General features: G+C 50.4%; 1 protein-coding gene across 2 annotated transcripts in view; it reads left to right on the forward strand.

Moving 5' to 3' along the window:
- The window catches only part of SIM2 (SIM bHLH transcription factor 2), a 314,641-nt gene that overhangs the window by 284,706 nt on the left and 5,762 nt on the right, over positions 1-24,173 (forward strand). The gene's annotated exons all lie outside the window — the stretch shown is intronic.

Here is a 24,173-nt window from a genome sequence, read left to right on the forward strand (position 1 = left end):
TGTGGATAGGCTGTATGTACTGGATGTGGGTGTGTGCATGGTCAGTGTGGATAGGCTGTATGTACTGGCTGTGGGTATGTGCATGGTCAGTGTGGATAGGCTGTATGTACTGTCTGTGGGTATGTGCATGGTCAGTGTGGATAGGCTGTATGTACTGTCTGTGGGTATGTGCATGGTCAGTGTGGATAGGCAGTATGTACTGGATGTGGGTATGTGCATGGTCAGTGAAGGATAGGCTGTATGTACTGGCTGTGAGTATGTGCATGGTCAGTGTGGATAGGCTGTATGTACTGGCTGTGGGTATGTGCATGGTCAGTGTGGATAGGCAGTATGTACTGTCTGTGGGTATGTACATGGTCAGTGTGGATAGACTGTATGTACTGTCTGTGGGTATGTGCATGGTCAGTGTGGATAGTCAGTATGTACTGGCTGTGGGTATGTGCATGGTCAGTGTGGATAGGCAGTATGTACTGTCTGTGGGTATGTGCATGGTCAGTGTGGATAGGCTGTATGTACTGTCTGTGGGTATGTGCATGGTCAGTGTGGATAGGCAGTATGTACTGGATGTGGGTATGTGCATGGTCAGTGTGGATAGGCTGTATGTACTGTCTGTGGGTATGTGCATGGTCAGTGTGGATAGGCTGTATGTACCGGCTGTGGGTATGTGCATGGTCAGTGTATAGGCTGTATGTATGGTGTGGGTATGTGCATGGTCAGTGTGGATAGGCTGTATGTACTGGCTGTGGGTGTGTGCATGGTCAGTGTGGATAGGCTGTATGTACTGTCTGTGGGTATGTGCATGGTCAGTGTGGATAGGCTGTATGTACCGGCTGTGGGTATGTGCATGGTCAGTGTGGATAGGCTGTATGTACCGGCTGTGGGTATGTGCATGGTCAGTGTGGATAGGCTGTATGTACCGGCTGTGGGTATGTGCATGGTCAGTGTGGATTGGCTGTATGTACTGGCTGTGGGTGTGTGCGTGGTCAGTGTATAGGCTGTATGTACTGGCTGTGGGTGTGTGCATGGTCAGTGTGGATAGGCTGTATGTACTGTCTGTGGGTGTGTGCATGGTCAGTGTGGATAGGCTGTAGGTTCTGGCTGTGGGTATGTGCATGGTCAGTGTGGATAGGCTGTATGTACTGGATGTGGGTATGTGCATGGTCAGTGTGGATAGGCTGTATGTACTGGATGTGGGTATGTGCATGGTCAGTGTGGATAGGCTGTATGTACTGGCTGTGGGTATGTGCATGGTCAGTGTGGATAGGCTGTATGTACTGTCTGTGGGTATGTGCATGGTCAGTGTGGATAGGCAGTATGTACTGGCTGTCGGTATGTGCATGGTCAGTGTGGATAGGCTGTATGTACTGGCTGTGGGTATGTGCATGGTCAGTGTGGATAGGCTGTATGTACTGTCTGTGGGTATGTGCATGGTCAGTGTGGATAGGCAGTATGTACTGTCTGTGGGTATGTGCATGGTCAGTGTGGATAGGCTGTATGTACTGGCTGTGGGTATGTGCATGGTCAGTGTGGATAGGCTGTATGTATGGTGTGGGTATGTGCATGCTCAGTGTGGATAGGCTGTATGTACTGTCTGTGGGTATGTGCATGGTCAGTGTGGATAGGCAGTATGTACTGTCTGTGGGTATGTGCATGGTCAGTGTGAATAGGCTGTATGTACTGTCTGTGGGTATGTGCATGGTCAGTGTGGATAGGCAGTATGTACTGTCTGTGGGTATGTGCATGGTCAGTGTGGATAGGCTGTATGTACTGGCTGTGGGTATGTGCATGGTCAGTGTGGATAGGCAGTATGTACTGGCTGTGGGTATGTGCATGGTCAGTGTGGATAGGCTGTATGTACTGGCTGTGAGTATGTGCATGGTCAGTGTGGATAGGCAGTATGTACTGTCTGTGGGTATGTGCATGGTCAGTGTGGATAGGCTGTATGTACTGGCTGTGGGTATGTGCATGGTCAGTGTGGATAGGCAGTATGTACTGGCTGTGGGTATGTGCATGGTCAGTGTGGATAGGCAGTATGTACTGGCTGTGGGTATGTGCATGGTCAGTGTGGATAGGCTGTATGTACTGGCTGTGAGTATGTGCATGGTCAGTGTGGATAGGCTGTATGTACTGGCTGTGGGTATGTGCATGGTCAGTGTGGATAGGCTGTATGTACCGGCTGTGGGTATGTGCATGGTCAGTGTGGATAGGCTGTATGTACTGGCTGTGGGTATGTGCGTGGTCAGTGTGGATAGGCAGTATGTACTGGCTGTGGGTATGTGCGTGGTCAGTGTGGATAGGCTGTATGTACTGGCTGTGGGTATGTGCATGGTCAGTGTGGATAGGCTGTATGTACTGGCTGTGGGTATGTGCGTGGTCAGTGTGGATAGGCTGTATGTACTGGCTGTGGGTATGTGCATGGTCAGTGTGGATAGGCAGTATGTACTGGATGTGGGTGTGTGCATGGTCAGTGTGGATAGGCTGTATGTACTGGCTGTGGGTATGTGCGTGGTCAGTGTGGATAGGCAGTATGTACTGGCTGTGGGTATGTGCGTGGTCAGTGTGGATAGGCTGTATGTACTGTCTGTGGGTATGTGCATGGTCAGTGTGGATAGGCAGTATGTACCGGCTGTGGGTATGTGCATGGTCAGTGTGGATAGGCAGTATGTACCGGCTGTGGGTATGTGCATGGTCAGTGTGGATTGGCTGTATGTACTGGCTGTGTGTATGTGCATGGTCAGTGTGGATAGGCTGTATGTACTGGATGTGGGTATGTGCATGGTCAGTGTGGATTGGCTGTATGTACTGGCTGTGGGTATGTGCATGGTCAGTGTGGATAGGCTGTATGTACTGGCTGTGGGTATGTGCATGGTCAGTGTGGATAGGCTGTATGTACTGGCTGTGGGTATGTGCATGGTCAGTGTGGATAGGCTGTATGTACCGGCTGTGGGTATGTGCATGGTCAGTGTATAGGCTGTATGTACTGGCTGTGGGTATGTGCATGGTCAGTGTGGATAGGCTGTATGTACTGGCTGTGGGTATGTGCATGGTCAGTGTGGATAGGCTGTATGTACTGGCTGTGGGTATGTGCATGGTCAGTGTGGATAGGCAGTATGTACTGGCTGTGGGTATGTGCATGGTCAGTGTATAGGCTGTATGTACTGGCTGTGGGTGTGTGCGTGGTCAGTGTGGATAGACTGTATGTACTGGCTGTGGGTATGTGCATGGTCAGTGTGGATAGGCTGTATGTACTGGATGTGAGTATGTGCATGGTCAGTGTGGATAGGCAGTATGTACTGGCTGTGGGTATGTGCATGGTCAGTGTGGATAGGCTGTATGTACTGGCTGTGGGTATGTGCATGGTCAGTGTGGATAGGCAGTATGTACTGTCTGTGGGTATGTGCATGGTCAGTGTGGATAGGCTGTATGTACTGTCTGTGGGTGTGTGTATGGTCAGTGTGGATAGGCTGTATGTACTGTCTGTGGGTGTGTGCATGGTCAGTGTGGATAGGCAGTATGTACTGTCTGTGGGTATGTGCATGGTCAGTGTGGATAGGCTGTATGTACTGGCTGTGGGTATGTGCATAGTCAGTGTGGATAGGCTGTATGTACTGGCTGTGGGTATGTGCATGGTCAGTGTGGATAGGCTGTATGTACTGGCTGTGGGTATGTGCGTGGTCAGTGTGGATAGGCTGTATGTACTGGCTGTGGGTATGTGCATGGTCAGTGTGGATAGGCAGTATGTACTGGATGTGGGTGTGTGCATGGTCAGTGTGGATAGGCTGTATGTACTGGCTGTGGGTATGTGCGTGGTCAGTGTGGATAGGCAGTATGTACTGGCTGTGGGTATGTGCGTGGTCAGTGTGGATAGACTGTATGTACTGGCTGTGGATATGTGCGTGGTCAGTGTGGATAGGCTGTATGTACTGGCTGTGGGTATGTGCATGGTCAGTGTGGATAGGCAGTATGTACTGGATGTGGGTGTGTGCATGGTCAGTGTGGATAGGCTGTATGTACTGGCTGTGGGTATGTGCGTGGTCAGTGTGGATAGGCAGTATGTACTAGCTGTGGGTATGTGCGTGGTCAGTGTGGATAGGCTGTATGTACTGGCTGTGGGTATGTGCATGGTCAGTGTGGATAGGCTGTATGTACTGGCTGTGGGTATGTGTATGGTCAGTGTGGATAGGCTGTATGTACCGGCTGTGGGTATGTGCATGGTCAGTGTGGATAGGCAGTATGTACCGGCTGTGGGTATGTGCATGGTCAGTGTGGATTGGCTGTATGTACTGGCTGTGGGTATGTGCATGGTCAGTGTGGATAGGCTGTATGTACTGGCTGTGGGTATGTGCATGGTCAGTGTATAGGCTGTATGTACTGGCTGTGGGTATGTGCATGGTCAGTGTGGATTGGCTGTATGTACTGGCTGTGGGTATGTGCATGGTCAGTGTGGATAGGCTGTATGTACTGGCTGTGGGTATGTGCATGGTCAGTGTGGATAGGCTGTATGTACTGGCTGTGGGTATGTGCATGGTCAGTGTGGATAGGCTGTATGTACTGGCTGTGGGTATGTGCATGGTCAGTGTATAGGCTGTATGTACTGGCTGTGGGTATGTGCATGGTCAGTGTGGATTGGCTGTATGTACTGGCTGTGGGTATGTGCATGGTCAGTGTGGATAGGCTGTATGTACTGGCTGTGGGTATGTGCATGGTCAGTGTGGATAGGCTGTATGTACTGGCTGTGGGTATGTGCATGGTCAGTGTATAGGCTGTATGTACTGGCTGTGGGTGTGTGCGTGGTCAGTGTGGATAGACTGTATGTACTGTCTGTGGGTATGTGCATGGTCAGTGTGGATAGGCTGTATGTACTGGCTGTGGGTATGTGCATGGTCAGTGTGGATAGGCTGTATGTACTGGATGTGAGTATGTGCATGGTCAGTGTGGATAGGCAGTATGTACTGGCTGTGGGTATGTGCATGGTCAGTGTGTATAGGCTGTATGTACTGGCTGTGGGTATGTGCATGGTCAGTGTGGATAGGCAGTATGTACTGTCTGTGGGTATGTGCATGGTCAGTGTGGATAGGCTGTATGTACTGTCTGTGGGTGTGTGTTTATGGTCAGTGTGGATAGGCTGTATGTACTGTCTGTGGGTGTGTGCATGGTCAGTGTGGATAGGCTGTATGTACTGGCTGTGGGTATGTGCATGGTCAGTGTGGATAGGCTGTATGTACTGGCTGTGGGTATGTGCATGGTCAGTGTGGATAGGCAGTATGTACTGGATGTGGGTGTGTGCATGGTCAGTGTGGATAGGCTGTATGTACTGGCTGTGGGTATGTGCGTGGTCAGTGTGGATAGGCTGTATGTACTGGCTGTGGGTATGTGCATGGTCAGTGTGGATAGGCAGTATGTACTGGATGTGGGTGTGTGCATGGTCAGTGTGGATAGGCTGTATGTACTGGCTGTGGGTATGTGCGTGGTCAGTGTGGATAGGCAGTATGTACTGGCTGTGGGTATGTGCGTGGTCAGTGTGGATAGGCTGTATGTACTGGCTGTGGGTATGTGCATGGTCAGTGTGGATAGGCTGTATGTACTGGCTGTGGGTATGTGTATGGTCAGTGTGGATAGGCTGCATGTACCGGCTGTGGGTATGTGCATGGTCAGTGTGGATAGGCAGTATGTACCGGCTGTGGGTATGTGCATGGTCAGTGTGGATTGGCTGTATGTACTGGCTGTGGGTATGTGCATGGTCAGTGTGGATAGGCTGTATGTACTGGCTGTGGGTATGTGCATGGTCAGTGTATAGGCTGTATGTACTAGCTGTGGGTATGTGCATGGTCAGTGTGGATTGGCTGTATGTACTGGCTGTGGGTATGTGCATGGTCAGTGTGGATAGGCTGTATGTACTGGCTGTGGGTATGTGCATGGTCAGTGTGGATAGGCTGTATGTACTGGCTGTGGGTATGTGCATGGTCAGTGTGGATAGGCTGTATGTACTGGCTGTGGGTATGTGCATGGTCAGTGTATAGGCTGTATGTACTGGCTGTGGGTATGTGCATGGTCAGTGTGGATTGGCTGTATGTACTGGCTGTGGGTATGTGCATGGTCAGTGTGGATAGGCTGTATGTACTGGCTGTGGGTATGTGCATGGTCAGTGTGGATAGGCTGTATGTACTGGCTGTGGGTATGTGCATGGTCAGTGTATAGGCTGTATGTACTGGCTGTGGGTGTGTGCGTGGTCAGTGTGGATAGACTGTATGTACTGTCTGTGGGTATGTGCATGGTCAGTGTGGATAGGCTGTATGTACTGGCTGTGGGTATGTGCATGGTCAGTGTGGATAGGCTGTATGTACTGGATGTGAGTATGTGCATGGTCAGTGTGGATAGGCAGTATGTACTGGCTGTGGGTATGTGCATGGTCAGTGTGTATAGGCTGTATGTACTGGCTGTGGGTATGTGCATGGTCAGTGTGGATAGGCAGTATGTACTGTCTGTGGGTATGTGCATGGTCAGTGTGGATAGGCTGTATGTACTGTCTGTGGGTGTGTGTGTATGGTCAGTGTGGATAGGCTGTATGTACTGTCTGTGGGTGTGTGCATGGTCAGTGTGGATAGGCTGTATGTACTGGCTGTGGGTATGTGCATGGTCAGTGTGGATAGGCTGTATGTACTGGCTGTGGGTATGTGCATGGTCAGTGTGGATAGGCTGTATGTATGGTGTGGGTATGTGCATGGTCAGTGTGGATAGGCTGTATGTACTGGCTGTGGGTATGTGCATGGTCAGTGTGGATAGGCTGTATGTACTGGCTGTGGGTATGTGCATGGTCAGTGTGCATAGGCTGTATGTACTGGATGTGGGTATGTGCATGGTCAGTGTGGATAGGCTGTATGTACTGGCTGTGGGTATGTGCATGGTCAGTGTGGATAGGCTGTATGTACTTGCTGTGGGTATGTGCATGGTCAGTGTGGATAGGCTGTATGTATGGTGTGGGTATGTGCATGGTCAGTGTGGATAGGCTGTATGTACTGGCTGTGGGTATGTGCATGGTCAGTGTGGATAGGCTGTATGTACTGGCTGTGGGTATGTGCATGGTCAGTGTGGATAGGCTGTATGTACTGGCTGTGGGTATGTGCATGGTCAGTGTGGATAGGCTGTATGTACTGTCTGTGGGTATGTGCATGGTCAGTGTGGATAGGCAGTATGTACTGTCTGTGGGTATGTGCATGGTCAGTGTGGATAGGCTGTATGTACTGTGTGTGTGGGTATGTGCATGGTCAGTGTGGATAGGCTGTATGTACCGGCTGTGGGTATGTGCATGGTCAGTGTGGACTGGCTGTATGTACTGGCTGTGGGTATGTGCATGGTCAGTGTGGATAGGCTGTATGTACTGTCTGTGGGTATGTGCATGGTCAGTGTGGATAGGCTGTATGTACTGTCTGTGGGTATGTGCATGGTCAGTGTGGATAGGCAGTATGTACTGTCTGTGGGTATGTGCATGGTCAGTGTGGATAGGCTGTATGTACTGTCTGTGGGTGTGTGTTTATGGTCAGTGTGGATAGGCTGTATGTACTGTCTGTGGGTGTGTGCATGGTCAGTGTGGATAGGCTGTATGTACTGGCTGTGGGTATGTGCATGGTCAGTGTGGATAGGCTGTATGTACTGTCTGTGGGTATGTGCATGGTCAGTGTGGATAGGCAGTATGTACTGTCTGTGGGTATGTGCATGGTCAGTGTGGATAGGCTGTATGTACTGTGTGTGTGGGTATGTGCATGGTCAGTGTGGATAGGCTGTATGTACCGGCTGTGGGTATGTGCATGGTCAGTGTGGACTGGCTGTATGTACTGGCTGTGGGTATGTGCATGGTCAGTGTGGATAGGCTGTATGTACTGTCTGTGGGTATGTGCATGGTCAGTGTGGATAGGCTGTATGTACTGGCTGTGGGTATGTGCATGGTCAGTGTGGATAGGCTGTATGTACTGGATGTGGGTATGTGCATGGTCAGTGTGGATAGGCTGTATGTACTGGCTGTGGGTATGTGCATGGTCAGTGTGGATAGGCTGTATGTACTGGCTGTGGGTATGTGCATGGTCAGTGTGGATAGGCTGTATTTACTGGCTGTGGGTATGTGCATGGTCAGTGTGGATAGGCTGTATTTACTGGCTGTGGGTATGTGCATGGTCAGTGTGGATAGGCTGTATGTACTGGTTGTGGGTATGTGCATGGTCAGTGTGGATAGGCTGTATGTACTGGCTGTGGGTATGTGCATGGTCAGAGTGGATAGGCAGTATGTACTGGCTGTTGGTATGTGCATGGTCAGTGTGGATAGGCAGTATGTACTGGCTGTGGGTATGTGCATGGTCAGTGTGGATAGGCTGTATGTACTGGATGTGGGTATGTGCATGGTCAGTGTGGATAGACTGTATGTACTGGATGTGGGTATGTGCATGGTCAGTGTGGATAGACTGTATGTACTGGCTGTGGGTATGTGCATGGTCAGTGTGGATAGACTGTATGTACTGGATGTGGGTATGTGCATGGTCAGTGTGGATAGACTGTATGTACTGGTTGTGGGTATGTGCATGGTCAGTGTATAGGCTGTATGTACTGGCTGTGTGTATGTGCATGGTCAGTGTGGATAGGCTGTATGTATTGGGTGTGGGTATGTGCATGGTCAGTGTGGATAGGCAGTATGTACTGTCTGTGGGTATGTGCATGGTCAGTGTGGATAGGCTGTATGTACTGTCTGTGGGTGTGTGCATGGTCAGTGTGGATAGGCAGTATGTACTGTCTGTGGGTATGTGCATGGTCAGTGTGGATAGGCTGTATGTACTGTCTGTGGGTATGTGCATGGTCAGTGTGGATAGGCTGTATGTACTGGCTGTGGGTATGTGCATGGTCAGTGTGGATAGGCTGTATGTACTGGCTGTGGGTATGTGCATGGTCAGTGTGGATAGGCTGTATGTACTGGCTGTGGGTATGTGCATGGTCAGTGTGGATAGGCTGTATGTATGGTGTGGGTATGTGCATGGTCAGTGTGGATAGGCAGTATGTACTGTCTGTGGGTATGTGCATTGTCAGTGTGGATAGGCTGTATGTACTGGCTGTGGGTATGTGCATGGTCAGTGTGGATAGGCTGTATTTACTGGCTGTGGGTATGTGCATGGTCAGTGTGGATAGGCTGTATGTACTGGCTGTGGGTATGTGCATGGTCAGTGTGGATAGGCTGTATGTACTGGCTGTGGGTATGTGCATGGTCAGTGTGAATAGGCTGTATGTACTGGCTGTGGGTATGTGCATGGTCAGTGTGGATAGGCTGTATGTACTGGCTGTGGGTATGTGCATGGTCAGTGTGGATAGGCTGTATGTACTGGCTGTGGGTATGTGTATGGTCAGTGTGCATAGACTGTATGTACTGGCTGTGGGTATGTGCATGGTCAGTGTGGATAGGCTGTATGTACTGGCTGTGGGTATGTGTATGGTCAGTGTGGATAGGCAGTATGTACTGGCTGTGGGTATGTGTATGGTTAGTGTGCATAGGCTGTATGTACTGGCTGTGGGTATGTGCATGGTCAGTGTGGATAGGCTGTATGTACTGGATATGGGTATGTGCATGGTCAGTGTGGATAGGCTGTATGTACTGTCTGTGGGTATGTGCATGGTCAGTGTGGATAGGCTGTATGTACTGTCTGTGGGTATGTGCATGGTCAGTGTGGATAGGCAGTATGTACCGGCTGTGGGTATGTGCATGGTCAGTGTGGATAGGCTGTATGTACCGGCTGTGGGTATGTGCATGGTCAGTGTGGATAGACTCTATGTACTGGCTGTGGGTATGTGCATGGTCAGTGTGGATAGGCAGTATGTACTGTCTGTGGGTATGTGCATGGTCAGTGTGGATAGGCTGTATGTACTGTCTGTGGGTGTGTGCATGGTCAGTGTGGATAGGCAGTATGTTCTGTCTGTGGGTATGTGCATGGTCAGTGTGGATAGGCTGTATGTACTGTCTGTGGGTATGTGCATGGTCAGTGTGGATAGGCTGTATGTACTGGCTGTGGGTATGTGCATGGTCAGTGTGGATAGGCTGTATGTACTGGCTGTGGGTATGTGCATGGTCAGTGTGGATAGGCTGTATGTACTGGCTGTGGGTATGTGCATGGTCAGTGTGGATAGGCTGTATGTATGGTGTGGGTATGTGCATGGTCAGTGTGGATAGGCAGTATGTACTGTCTGTGGGTATGTGCATGGTCAGTGTGGATAGGCTGTATGTACTGGCTGTGGGTATGTGCATGGTCAGTGTGGATAGGCTGTATTTACTGGCTGTGGGTATGTGCATGGTCAGTGTGGATAGGCTGTATGTTCTGGCTGTGGGTATGTGCATGGTCAGTGTGGATAGGCTGTATGTACTGGCTGTGGGTATGTGCATGGTCAGTGTGAATAGGCTGTATGTACTGGCTGTGGGTATGTGCATGGTCAGTGTGGATAGGCTGTATGTACTGGCTGTGGGTATGTGCATGGTCAGTGTGGATAGGCTGTATGTACTGGCTGTGGGTATGTGTATGGTCAGTGTGCATAGACTGTATGTACTGGCTGTGGGTATGTGCATGGTCAGTGTGGATAGGCTGTATGTACTGGCTGTGGGTATGTGTATGGTCAGTGTGGATAGGCAGTATGTACTGGCTGTGGGTATGTGTATGGTTAGTGTGCATAGGCTGTATGTACTGGCTGTGGGTATGTGCATGGTCAGTGTGGATTGGCTGTATGTACTGGATATGGGTATGTGCATGGTCAGTGTGGATAGGCTGTATGTACTGTCTGTGGGTATGTGCATGGTCAGTGTGGATAGGCTGTATGTACTGTCTGTGGGTATGTGCATGGTCAGTGTGGATAGGCAGTATGTACCGGCTGTGGGTATGTGCATGGTCAGTGTGGATAGGCTGTATGTACCGGCTGTGGGTATGTGCATGGTCAGTGTGGATAGGCTGTATGTACTGTCTGTGGGTATGTGCATGGTCAGTGTGGATAGGCAGTATGTACTGGCTGTGGGTATGTGTATGGTCAGTGTGGATAGGCAGTATGTACTGGCTGTGGGTGTGTGCATGGTCAGTGTGGATAGGCTGTATGTACTGGATATGGGTATGTGTATGGTCAGTGTGGATAGGCTGTATGTACTGTCTGTGGGTGTGTGCATGGTCAGTGTGGATAGGCTGTATGTACTGACTGTGGGTATGTGCATGGTCAGTGTGGATAGGCTGTATGTACTGGCTGTGGGTATGTGCATGGTCAGTGTGGATAGGCTGTATGTATGGTGTGGGTATGTGCATGGTCAGTGTGGATAGGCTGTATGTACTGGCTGTGGGTATGTGCATGGTCAGTGTGGATAGGCTGTATGTACTGGCTGTGGGTATGTGCATGGTCAGTGTGGATAGGCTGTATGTACTGGATGTGGGTATGTGCATGGTCAGTGTGGATAGGCTGTATGTACTGGCTGTGGGTATGTGCATGGTCAGTGTGGATAGGCTGTATGTACTGGCTGTGGGTATGTGCATGGTCAGTGTGGATAGGCTGTATGTATGGTGTGGGTATGTGCATGGTCAGTGTGGATAGGCTGTATGTACTGGCTGTGGGTATGTGCATGGTCAGTGTGGATAGGCTGTATGTACTGGCTGTGGGTATGTGCATGGTCAGTGTGGATAGGCTGTATGTACTGGCTGTGGGTATGTGCATGGTCAGTGTGGATAGGCTGTATGTACTGTCTGTGGGTATGTGCATGTTCAGTGTGGATAGGCAGTATGTACTGTCTGTGGGTATGTGCATGGTCAGTGTGGATAGGCTGTATGTACTGTGTGTGTGGGTATGTGCATGGTCAGTGTGGATAGGCTGTATGTACCGGCTGTGGGTATGTGCATGGTCAGTGTGGATAGGCTGTATGTACCGGCTGTGGGTATGTGCATGGTCAGTGTGGATAGGCTGTATTTACTGGCTGTGGGTATGTGCATGGTCAGTGTATAGGCTGTATGTACTGGCTGTGGGTGTGTGCGTGGTCAGTGTGGATAGACTGTATGTACTGGCTGTGGGTATGTGCATGGTCAGTGTATAGGCTGTATGTACTGGCTGTGGGTATGTGCATGGTCAGTGTGGATAGGCTGTATGTACTGGCTGTGGGTATGTGTATGGTCAGTGTGGATAGGCTGTATGTACTGTCTGTGGGTATGTGCATGGTCAGTGTGGATAGACTGTATGTACTGGCTGTGGGTATGTGCATGGTCAGTGTATAGGCTGTATGTACTGGCTGTGGGTATGTGCATGGTCAGTGTGGATAGGCTGTATGTACTGGATGTGGGTATGTGCATGGTCAGTGTATAGGCTGTATGTACTGGCTGTGTGTATGTGCATGGTCAGTGTGGATAGGCTGTATGTATTGGGTGTGGGTATGTGCATGGTCAGTGTGGATAGGCTGTATGTACTGGCTGTGGGTATGTGCATGGTCAGTGTGGATAGGCTGTATGTACTGGCTGTGGGTATGTGTATGGTCAGTGTGCATAGACTGTATGTACTGGCTGTGGGTATGTGCATGGTCAGTGTGGATAGGCTGTATGTACTGGCTGTGGGTATGTGTATGGTCAGTGTGGATAGGCAGTATGTACTGGCTGTGGGTATGTGTATGGTTAGTGTGCATAGGCTGTATGTACTGGCTGTGGGTATGTGCATGGTCAGTGTGGATAGGCTGTATGTACTGGATATGGGTATGTGCATGGTCAGTGTGGATAGGCTGTATGTACTGTCTGTGGGTATGTGCATGGTCAGTGTGGATAGGCTGTATGTACTGTCTGTGGGTATGTGCATGGTCAGTGTGGATAGGCAGTATGTACCGGCTGTGGGTATGTGCATGGTCAGTGTGGATAGGCTGTATGTACCGGCTGTGGGTATGTGCATGGTCAGTGTGGATAGGCTGTATGTACTGTCTGTGGGTATGTGCATGGTCAGTGTGGATAGGCAGTATGTACTGGCTGTGGGTATGTGTATGGTCAGCGTGGATAGGCAGTATGTACTGGCTGTGGGTGTGTGCATGGTCAGTGTGGATAGGCTGTATGTACTGGATATGGGTATGTGTATGGTCAGTGTGGATAGGCTGTATGTACTGTCTGTGGGTATGTGTATGGTCAGTGTGGATTGGCTGTATGTACTGGATATGGGTATGTGCATGGTCAGTGTGGATAGGCTGTATGTACTGTCTGTGGGTATGTGCGTGGTCAGTGTGGATAGGCTGTATGTACTGGATATGGGTATGTGCATGGTCAGTGTGGATAGGCTGTATGTACTGGATGTGGGTATGTGCATGGTCAGTGTATAGGCTGTATGTACTGGCTGTGGGTATGTGCATGGTCAGTGTGGATAGGCTGTATGTACTGGCTGTGGGTATGTGTATGGTCAGTGTGCATAGACTGTATGTACTGGCTGTGGGTATGTGCATGGTCAGTGTGGATAGGCTGTATGTACTGGCTGTGGGTATGTGTATGGTCAGTGTGGATAGGCAGTATGTACTGGCTGTGGGTATGTGTATGGTGAGTGTGCATAGGCTGTATGTACTGGCTGTGGGTATGTGCATGGTCAGTGTGGATAGGCTGTATGTACTGGATATGGGTATGTGCATGGTCAGTGTAGATAGGCTGTATGTACTGTCTGTGGGTATGTGCATGGTCAGTGTGGATAGGCTGTATGTACTGTCTGTGGGTATGTGCATGGTCAGTGTGGATAGGCAGTATGTACCGGCTGTGGGTATGTGCATGGTCAGTGTGGATAGGCTGTTTGTACCGGCTGTGGGTATGTGCATGGTCAGTGTGGATAGGCTGTATGTACTGTCTGTGGGTATGTGCATGGTCAGTGTGGATAGGCAGTATGTACTGGCTGTGGGTATGTGTATGGTCAGTGTGGATAGGCAGTATGTACTGGCTGTGGGTATGTGCATGGTCAGTGTGGATAGGCTGTATGTACTGGATATGGGTATGTGTATGGTCAGTGTGGATAGGCTGTATGTACTGTCTGTGGGTATGTGTATGGTCAGTGTGGATAGGCTGTATGTACTGGATATGGGTATGTGCATGGTCAGTGTGGATAGGCTGTATGTACTGTCTGTGGGTATGTGCGTGGTCAGTGTGGATAGGCTGTATGTACTGGATATGGGTATGTGCATGGTCAGTGTGGATAGGCTGTATGTACTGGATATGGGTATGTGCATGGTCAGTGTGGATAGGCTGTATGTACTGTCTGTGGGTATGTGCGTGGTCAGTGTGGATAGGCTGTATGTACTGGATATGGGTATGTGCATGGTCAGTGTGGATAGGCTGTATGTATTGGATATGGGTATGTGCATGGTCAGTGTGGATAGGCTGTATGTACTGTCTGTGGGTATGTGCGTGGTCAGTGTGGATAGGCAGTATGTACTGGCTGTGGGTATGTGCATGGTCAGTGTGGATAGGCTGTATGTACCGGCTGTGGGTATGTGCATGGTCAGTGTGGATAGGCAGTATGTACTGGCTGTGGGTATGTGCATGGTCAGTGTGGATAGGCAGTATGTACTGGCTGTGGGTATGTGCATGGTCAGTGTGGATAGGCAGTATGTACTGTCTGTGGTTATGTGCATGGTCAGTGTGGATAGGCTGTATGTACTGGCTGTGGGTATGTGCATGGTCAGTGTGGATAGGCTGTATGTACTGGCTGTGGGTATGTGCATGGTCAGTGTGGATAGGCTGTATGTACCGGCTGTGGGTATGTGCATGGTCAGTGTGGATAGGCTGTATGCACTGGCTGTGGGTATGTGCATGGTCAGTGTGGAATGGCTGTATGTACTGGCTGTGGGTATGTGCATGGTCAGTGTGGATAGGCTGTATGTACTGTCTGTGGGTATGTACATGGTCAGTGTGGATAGGCTGTATGTACTGGCTGTGGGTATGTGCATGGTCAGTGTTGATAGGCTGTATGTACTGGCTGTGGGTATGTGCATGGTCAGTGTATAGGCTGTATGTACTGGCTGTGGGTATGTGCATGGTCAGTGTGGATAGGCTGTATGTACTGGATGTGGGTATGTGCATGGTCATTGTATAGGCTGTATGTACTGGCTGTGGGTATGTGCATGGTCAGTGTGAATAGGCTGTATGTACTGGCTGTGGGTATGTGCATGGTCAGTGTGGATAGGCTGTATGTACTGGCTGTGGGTATGTGCATGGTCAGTGTGGATAGGCTGTATGTACTGGCTGTGGGTATGTGTATGGTCAGTGTGCATAGACTGTATGTACTGGCTGTAGATATGTGCATGGTCAGTGTGGATAGGCTGTATGTACTGGCTGTGGGTATGTTTATGGTCAGTGTGGATAGGCAGTATGTACTGGCTGTGGGTATGTGTATTGTCAGTGTGCATAGGCTGTATGTACTGGCTGTGGGTATGTGCATGGTCAGTGTGGATAGGCTGTATGTACTGGATATGGGTATGTGCATGGTCAGTGTGGATAGGCTGTATGTACTGTCTGTGGGTATGTGCATGGTCAGTGTGGATAGCCTGTATGTACTGTCTGTGGGTATGTGCATGGTCAGTGTGGATAGGCAGTATGTACCGGCTGTGGGTATGTGCATGGTCAGTGTGGATAGGCTGTATGTACCGGCTGTGGGTATGTGCATGGTCAGTGTGGATAGGCTGTATGTACTGTCTGTGGGTATGTGCATAGTCAGTGTGGATAGGCAGTATGTACTGTCTGTGGGTATGTGCATGGTCAGTGTGGATAGGCAGTATGTACTGTCTGTGGGTATGTGCATGGTCAGTGTGGATAGGCTGTATATACTGTCTTTGGGTATGTGCATGGTCAGTGTGGATAGGCTGTATGTACTGGCTGTGGGTATGTGCATGGTCAGTGTGGATAGGCTGTATGTACTGGCTGTGGGTATGTGCATGGTCAGTGTGAATAGGCTGTATGTACTGTCTGTGGGTATGTGCATGGTCAGTGTGGATAGGCTATATGTACTGGCTGTGGGTATGTGCATGGTCAGTGTGGATAGGCTGTATGTACTGTCTGTGGGTATGTGCATGGTCAGTGTGGATAGGCTGTATGTACTGGTTGTGGGTATGTGCATGGTCAGTGTGGATAGGCTGTATGTACTGGCTGTGGGTATGTGCATGGTCAGAGTGGATAGGCAGTATGTACTGGCTGTTGGTATGTGCATGGTCAGTGTGGATAGGCAGTATGTACTGGCTGTGGGTATGTGCATGGTCAGTGTGGATAGGCTGTATGTACTGGATGTGGGTATGTGCATGGTCAGTGTGGATAGACTGTATGTACTGGATGTGGGTATGTGCATGGTCAGTGTGGATAGACTGTATGTACTGGCTGTGGGTATGTGCATGGTCAGTGTGGATAGACTGTATGTACTGGATGTGGGTATGTGCATGGTCAGTGTGGATAGGCTGTATGTATGGTGTGGGTATGTGCATGGTCAGTGTGGATAGACTGTATGTACTGGCTGTGGGTATGTGCATGGTCAGTGTGGATAGGCTGTATGTACTGGCTGTGGGTATGTGCATGGTCAGTGTGGATAGGCTGTATGTACTGTCTGTGGGTATGTGCATGGTCAGTGTGGATAGGCTGTATGTACCGGCTGTGGGTATGTGCATGGTCAGTGTGGATAGGCAGTATGTACTGGCTGTGGGTATGTGCATGGTCAGTGTGGATAGGCTGTATGTACCGGCTGTGGGTATGTGCATGGTCAGTGTGGATAGGCAGTATGTACTGGCTGTGGGTGTGTGCATGGTCAGTGTGGATAGGCTGTATGTACTGGCTGTGGGTATGTGCATGGTCAGTGTGGATAGGCTGTATGTATGGTGTGGGTATGTGCATGGTCAGTGTGGATAGGCTGTATGTACCGGCTGTGGGTATGTGCATGGTCAGTGTGGATAGGCTGTATGTACCGGCTGTGGGTATGTGCATGGTCAGTGTGGATAGGCTGTATGTACTGGCTGTGGGTATGTGCATGGTCAGTGTATAGGCTGTATGTACTGGCTGTGGGTATGTGCATGGTCAGTGTGGATAGGCTGTATGTACTGTCTGTGGGTATGTGCATGGTCAGTGTGGATAGGCTGTATGTACCGGCTGTGGGTATGTGTATGGTCAGTGTGGATAGGCTGTATGTACTGTCTGTGGGTATGTGCATGGTCAGTGTGGATAGGCTGTATGTACCGTCTGTGAGTATGTGCATGGTCAGTGTGGATAGGCTGTATGTAGTGACTGTGGGTATGTGCATGGTCAGTGTGGATAGGCTGAATGTACTGGCTGTAGGTATGTGCATGGTCAGTGTATAGGCTGTATGTACTGGCTGTGGGTATGTGCATGGTCAGTGTGGATAGGCTGTATGTACTGTCTGTGGGTATGTGCATGGTCAGTGTGGATAGGCAGTATGTACTGGCTGTGGGTATGTGCATGGTCAGTGTGGATAGACTGTATGTACTGGCTGTGGGTATGTGCATGGTCAGTGTGGATAGGCAGTATGTACTGGCTGTTGGTGTGTGCATGGTCAGTGTGGATAGGCTGTATGTACTGGATGTGGGTATGTGCATGGTCAGGTTGGATATACTGTATGTACTGGATGTGGGTATGTGCATGGTTAGTGTGGATAGGCTGTATGTACTGGCTGTGGGTATGTGCATGGTCAGTGTGGATAGGCTGTATGTACTGGCTGTGGGTATGTGCATGGTCAGTGTGGATAGGCTGTATGTACCGGCTGTGGGTATGTGCATGGTCAGTGTGGATAGGCTGTATGTACCGGCTGTGGGTATGTGCATGGTCAGTGTGGATAGGCTGTATGTACTGTCTGTGGGTATGTGCATGGTCAGTGTGGATAGGCAGTATGTACTGTCTGTGGGTATGTGCATGGTCAGTGTGGATAGGCTGTATGTACTGGCTGTGGGTATGTGCATGGTCAGTGTATAGGCTGTATGTACTGGCTGTGGGTATGTGCATGGTCAGTGTGGATAGGCTGTATGTACTGTCTGTGGGTATGTGCATGGTCAGTGTGGATAGGCAGTATGTACTGTCTGTGGGTATGTGCATGGTCAGTGTGGATAGGCTGTATGTACTGTCTGTGGGTATGTGCATGGTCAGTGTGGATAGGCAGTATGTACTGTCTGTGGGTATGTGCATGGTCAGTGTGGATAGGCTGTATGTACTGGCTGTGGGTATGTGCATGGTCAGTGTGGATAGGCAGTATGTACTGGCTGTGGGTATGTGCATGGTCAGTGTGGATAGGCTGTATGTACTGGCTGTGGGTATGTGCATGGTCAGTGTGGATAGGCTGTATGTACTGGCTGTGGGTGTGTGCATGGTCAGTGTGGATAGGCTGTATGTATGGTGTGGGTATGTGCATGGTCAGTGTGGATAGGCTGTATGTACTGGCTGTGGGTATGTGCATGGTCAGTGTGGATAGGCTGTATGTACTGTCTGTGGGTATGTGCATAGTCAGTGTGGATAGGCTGTATGTACTGGCTTTGGGTATGTGCATGGTCAGTGTGGATAGTCTGTATGTATGGTGTGGGTATGTGCATGGTCAGTGTGGATAGGCAGTATGTACTGGCTGTGGGTATGTGCATGGTCAGTGTGTATAGACTGTATGTATGGTGTGGGTATGTGCATGGTCAGTGTGGATAGGCAGTATGTACTGGATGTGGGTATGTGCATGGTCAGTGTGGATAGGCTGTATGTACTGGATGTGGGTATGTGCATGGTCAGCGTGGATAGGCTGTATGTAGTGACTGTGGGTATGTGCATGGTCAGTGTATAGGCTGTATGTACTGGCTGTGGGTATGTGTATGGTCAGTGTGGATAGGCTGTGGGTATGTGCATGGTCAGTGTGGAGAGACTGTATGTACTGGCTGTGGGTATGTGCATGGTCAGTGTGGATAGGCTGTATGTATGGTGTGGGTATGTGCATGGTCAGTGTGGATAGGCTGTATGTACTGGATGTGGGTATGTGCATGGTCAGTGTGGATAGGCTGTATGTATGGTGTGGGTATGTGCATGGTCAGTGTTGATAGGCTGTATGTACTGGCTGTGGGTATGTGCATGGTCAGTGTGGATAGGCTGTATGTACTGGCTGTGGGTATGTGCATGGTCAGTGTGGATAGGCTGTATGTACTGTCTGTGGGTATGTGCATGGTCAGTGTGGATAGGCAGTATGTACTGTCTGTGGGTATGTGCATGGTCAGTGTGGATAGGCTGTATGTACTGGCTGTGGGTATGTGCATGGTCAGTGTGGATAGGCTGTATGTACTTGCTGTGGGTATGTGCATGGTCAGTGTGGATAGGCAGTATGTACTGGATGTGGGTATGTGCATGGTCAGTGTGGATAGGCTGTATGTACTCGCTGTGGGTATGTGCATGGTCAGTGTGGATAGGCTGTATGTACTGGATGTGGGTATGTGCATGGTCAGTGTGGATAGGCTGTATGTACTGGCTGTGGGTATGTGTATGGTCAGTGTGGATAGGCTGTATGTACTGGCTGTGGGTATGTGCATGGTCAGTGTATAGGCTGTATGTATGGTGTGGGTATGTTTATGGTCAGTGTATAGGCTGTATGTATGGTGTGGGTATGTGCATGGTCAGTGTGGATAGGCTGTATGTACTGGCTGTGGGTATGTGCATGGTCAGTGTGGATAGACTGTATGTACTGGCTGTGGGTGTGTGCATGGTCAGTGTGGAAAGGCTGTATGTACTGGCTGTGGGTGTGTGCATGGTCAGTGTGGATAGGCTGTATGTACTGGATGTGGGTATGTGCATGGTCAGTGTGGATAGGCTGTATGTACTGTCTGTGGGTATGTGCATGGTCAGTGTGGATAGGCTGTATGTACTGGATGTGGGTGTGTGCATGGTCAGTGTGGATAGGCTGTATGTACTGGATGTGGGTATGTGCATGGTCAGTGTATAGGCTGTATGTACTGGCTGTGGGTATGTGCATGGTCAGTGTGGATAGGCTGTATGTACTGTCTGTGGGTATGTGCATGATCAGTGTGGATAGGCTGTATGTACTGTCTGTGGGTATGTGCATGGTCAGTGTGGATAGGCTGTATGTACTGGCTGTGGGTATGTGCATGGTCAGTGTGGATAGGCTGTATGTATGGTGTGGGTATGTGCATGGTCAGTGTGGATAGGCTGTATGTACTGTCTGTGGGTGTGTGCATGGTCAGTGTGGATAGGCTGTATGTACTGGATGTGGGTATGTGCGTGGTCAGTGTGGATAGGCTGTATGTATGGTGTGGGTATGTGCATGGTCAGTGTGGATAGGCTGTATGTACTGGATGTGGGTATGTGCATGGTCAGTGTGGATAGGCTGTATGTATGGTGTGGGTATGTGCATGGTCAGTGTGGATAGGCTGTATGTACTGGATGTGGGTGTGTGCATGGTCAGTGTGGATAGGCTGTATGTACTGGATGTGGGTATGTGCATGGTCAGTGTGGATAGGCTGTATGTACTGGCTGTGGGTATGTGCATGGTCAGTGTGGATAGGCTGTATGTACTGGATGTGGGTATGTGCATGGTCAGTGTGGATAGGCTGTATGTACTGGCTGTGGGTATGTGTATGGTCAGTGTATAGGCTGTATGTACTGGCTGTGGGTATGTGCATGGTCAGTGTGGATAGGCTGTATGTACTGGCTGTGGGTATGTGCATGGTCAGTGTGGATAGGCTGTATGTACTGGATGTGGGTATGTGCATGGTCAGTGTGGATAGGCTGTATGTACTGGCTGTGGGTATGTGCATGGTCAGTGTATAGGCTGTATGTACTGGCTGTGGGTATGTGCATGATCAGTGTGGATAGGCTGTATGTACTGGCTGTGGGTATGTACTGGCTGTTGGTATGTGCATGGTCAGTGTGGAGAGGCTGTATGTACCGGCTGTGGGCATTGTCAGTGTGATATTCCGTGGCTGGCTATGTGTGTGGTTGGCTTGGGTAAGAGTGTATGGGCTTTATATACTTTAATAGTAGGAATATTAAGGTTGTGTATGTTGTGTATATCCTTTAACCCCGATGCGGCTGGCTCCTCCCCCCCAGATGCCGGCACTTATGAGTGACTTATCCCCGATCCCATGTGTTTTTGCACCAGCGTGGGTCCATTGCGCGATCGCAGGTCCATTATCCTAATTGGATACCACGATAATGACCATCCGTCATTAGTAGCGATATCCATCCGTTTTCACCCGCCGAGAACGGATTGGATGTAATTGGATACCCCACTTAGAAAAATAATAACTATGGGCCTAATTCCAAGTTGATCGCAGCAGGAATTCTGTTAGCAATTGGGCAAAACCATGTGCACTGCAGGAGAGGCAGATATAACATGTGCAGAGAGAGATAGATTTGGGTGTGGTGTGTTCAATCTGCAATCTAATTTGCAGTGTAAAAATAAAGCAGCCAGTATTTACCCTGCACAGAAACAAAATAACCCACCCAAATCTAACTCTCTCTGCACATGTTATATCTGCCCCCCCTGCAGTGCACGTGGTTTTGCCCAACTGCTAAAAAATGTCCTGCTGCGATCAACTTGGAATTACCCCCACGTGCACTGCAGGTGGGGCAGATGTAACATATGCAGAGAGAGTTAGATTTGGGTGGGTTATATTGTTTCTTTGCAGGGTAAATACTGGCTGCTTTATTTTTACACTGCAATTTAGGTTTCAGTTTTTTAACACACCCCACCCAAATCTAACTCTCTCTGCACGTTATATCTGCCCCCCCGTGCAGTGCACATGGTTTTGCCCATCTGTTAACAAATTTGCTGTTGCGATCAGGTCTGAATTAGGCCCTACAGTATGTACTCAAATGTATTATTATAATTTTGTGAAAGATAAAAATCAAATAAAAATCCCAAACGTCTTTGCATACACCATAAAAATCCCTATAAAATATGTTTTTCTTTTCAGATATTTGATTCTTATTTATTGTTTCTTTATTATTGCTTAAACTGAACTCCTTCTTCTTCTATGACAACACCCAGACAGCACAAGCTCCGCCTACAATAGGGTTCTATAGAATAATAGCTTGTCACACCTTGTTATGTGTGTGTTGTCACTCCATACCGCTGTAGGTATATCCGGGCAGTACGATAGCTGAGTGACAATGCGTTGGGTACGATATGCCGGCGTTCGGGATGCCGGTGGTCAGCATATTGACGGCAGCATTCTGATGCTTAGAATCCCGACAGGGGCTAGGTAAGTATAATTACCTTCCCCCAATGCCCCCCTAACCATTGGCGTTTCTATAATGGGTGCAATGTGTGCGGGGCACACAGACCCCTGATTCCAGGGGTGGTTCATACCGCACACCCTGCACCCATTTTAATAATTACCTTTCCGGAGTCCAGCGTCGGGCGCTGTGGTCGCAGCTGGAATTGGCGCCAAAATGGCCACAGTGCAATTTGTAGTCAAATTGGTCTTCGGATCATGGCGGGCACCATGTTTCTGGAGACCTGCGCATGCGCAGTAGACTTCGGCACAATGCCGGAGTCTGCACAGCGCAGTACAGAGGAGGAGGCCCACCCAGAGGTGCACACGGGCCCCTCTTCTGTTGAAACGCTCCAGCCCCTAATCCTCCCTTTCTGCAGCCTAAACCTAACCCTATCCCCCCCCTCCCCCTTCCTGACAAAGCCTAACCCTAACCTTCCCTGGTGGTGCCTAAACCTAACCTACCCTCCCCGCAGCCTAACCCTTCCACCCCCCACAGCCTAACCCTAACCTCCCCTCCCCGCAGCCTAACCCTTCCACCCCCCACAGCCTAACCCTAACCATCCCTGGTGGTGCCTAAACCTAACTCCCCCTTCCTGCAGCCTGAACCTAACCTACCCTCCCCGCAGCCTAACCCTAACCCTTCCACCCCCCACAGCCTAACCCTAACCTCCCCTCCCCGCAGCCTAACCCTAACCCTTCCACCCCCCACAGCCTAACCCTAACCTCCCCTCCCTGCAGCCTAACCCTAACCTCCCCTCCCCGCAGCCTAACCCTAACCCTTCCACCACCCACAGCCTAACCCTAACCTCCCCTCCCCACAGCCGAACCCTAACCCTCCCTTTCTGCAGACTAAAGCTAACCCTATCCCCCCCCCCCCCCCCTTCCCCCCGGCCCCTTCCTGACAAAGCCTAACCCTAACCATCCCTGGTGGTGCCTAAACCTAACTCCCCCTTCCTGCAGCCTGAACCTAACCTCCCCTCCCCGCAGCCTATCCCTAACCCTTCCACCCCCCACAGCCAAACCCTAACCTCCCCTCCCCGCAGCCTAACCCTAACCTCCCCTCCCCGCAGCCTAACCCTAACCTCCCCTCCCCGCAGCCTAACCCTAACCCTTCCACCCCCCACAGCCTAACCTCCCCTCCCCGCAGCCTAACCCTAACCTCCCCTCCCCGCAACCTAACCCTAACCCTTCCACCCCCCACAGCCTAACCCTAACCTCCCCTCCTCACAGCCGAACCCTAACCCTCCCTTTCTGCAGACTAAAGCTAACCCTATCCCCCCCCCCCCCTTCCTGACAAAGCCTAACCCTAACCATCCCTGGTGGTGCCTAAACCTAACTCCCCCTTCCTGCAGCCTGAACCTAACCTACCCTCCCCGCAGCCTAACCCTAACCCATCCACCCCCCACAGCCTAACCCTAACCTCCCCTCCCCGCAGCCTATCCCTAACCCTTCCACCCCCCACAGCCTAACCCTAACCTCCCCTCCCCGCAGCCTAACCCTAACCCATCCACCCCCCTCAGCCTAACCCTAACCTCCCCTCCCTGCAGCCTAACCCTAACCCTTCCACCCCCCTCAGCCTAACCCTAACCTCCCCTCCCCGCAGCCTAACCCTAACCCTTCCACCCCCCTCAGCCTAACCCTAACCTCCCCTCCCCGCAGCCTAACCCTAACCCATCCACCCCCCTCAGCCTAACCCTAACCTCCCCTCCCCGCAGCCTAACCCTTCCACCCCCCACAGCCTAACCCTAACCTCCCCTCCCCGCAGCCTAACCCTAACCCATCCACCCCCCACAGCCTATCCCTAACCCTTCCCCCGCACCCTAAACCTACCGAATCTCCCCACCCCCACCCCACCCCCCGCACTCGGTGTTGTTGCCGGATTCAGGATTCCGGTGTAGGTATTTCGACTGCCGAGATCCTGTGAGGA

This window comes from Pseudophryne corroboree, chromosome 2 (genome assembly GCF_028390025.1).
Source record: "Pseudophryne corroboree isolate aPseCor3 chromosome 2, aPseCor3.hap2, whole genome shotgun sequence".
NCBI classification, from domain to species: domain Eukaryota; kingdom Metazoa; phylum Chordata; class Amphibia; order Anura; family Myobatrachidae; genus Pseudophryne; species Pseudophryne corroboree.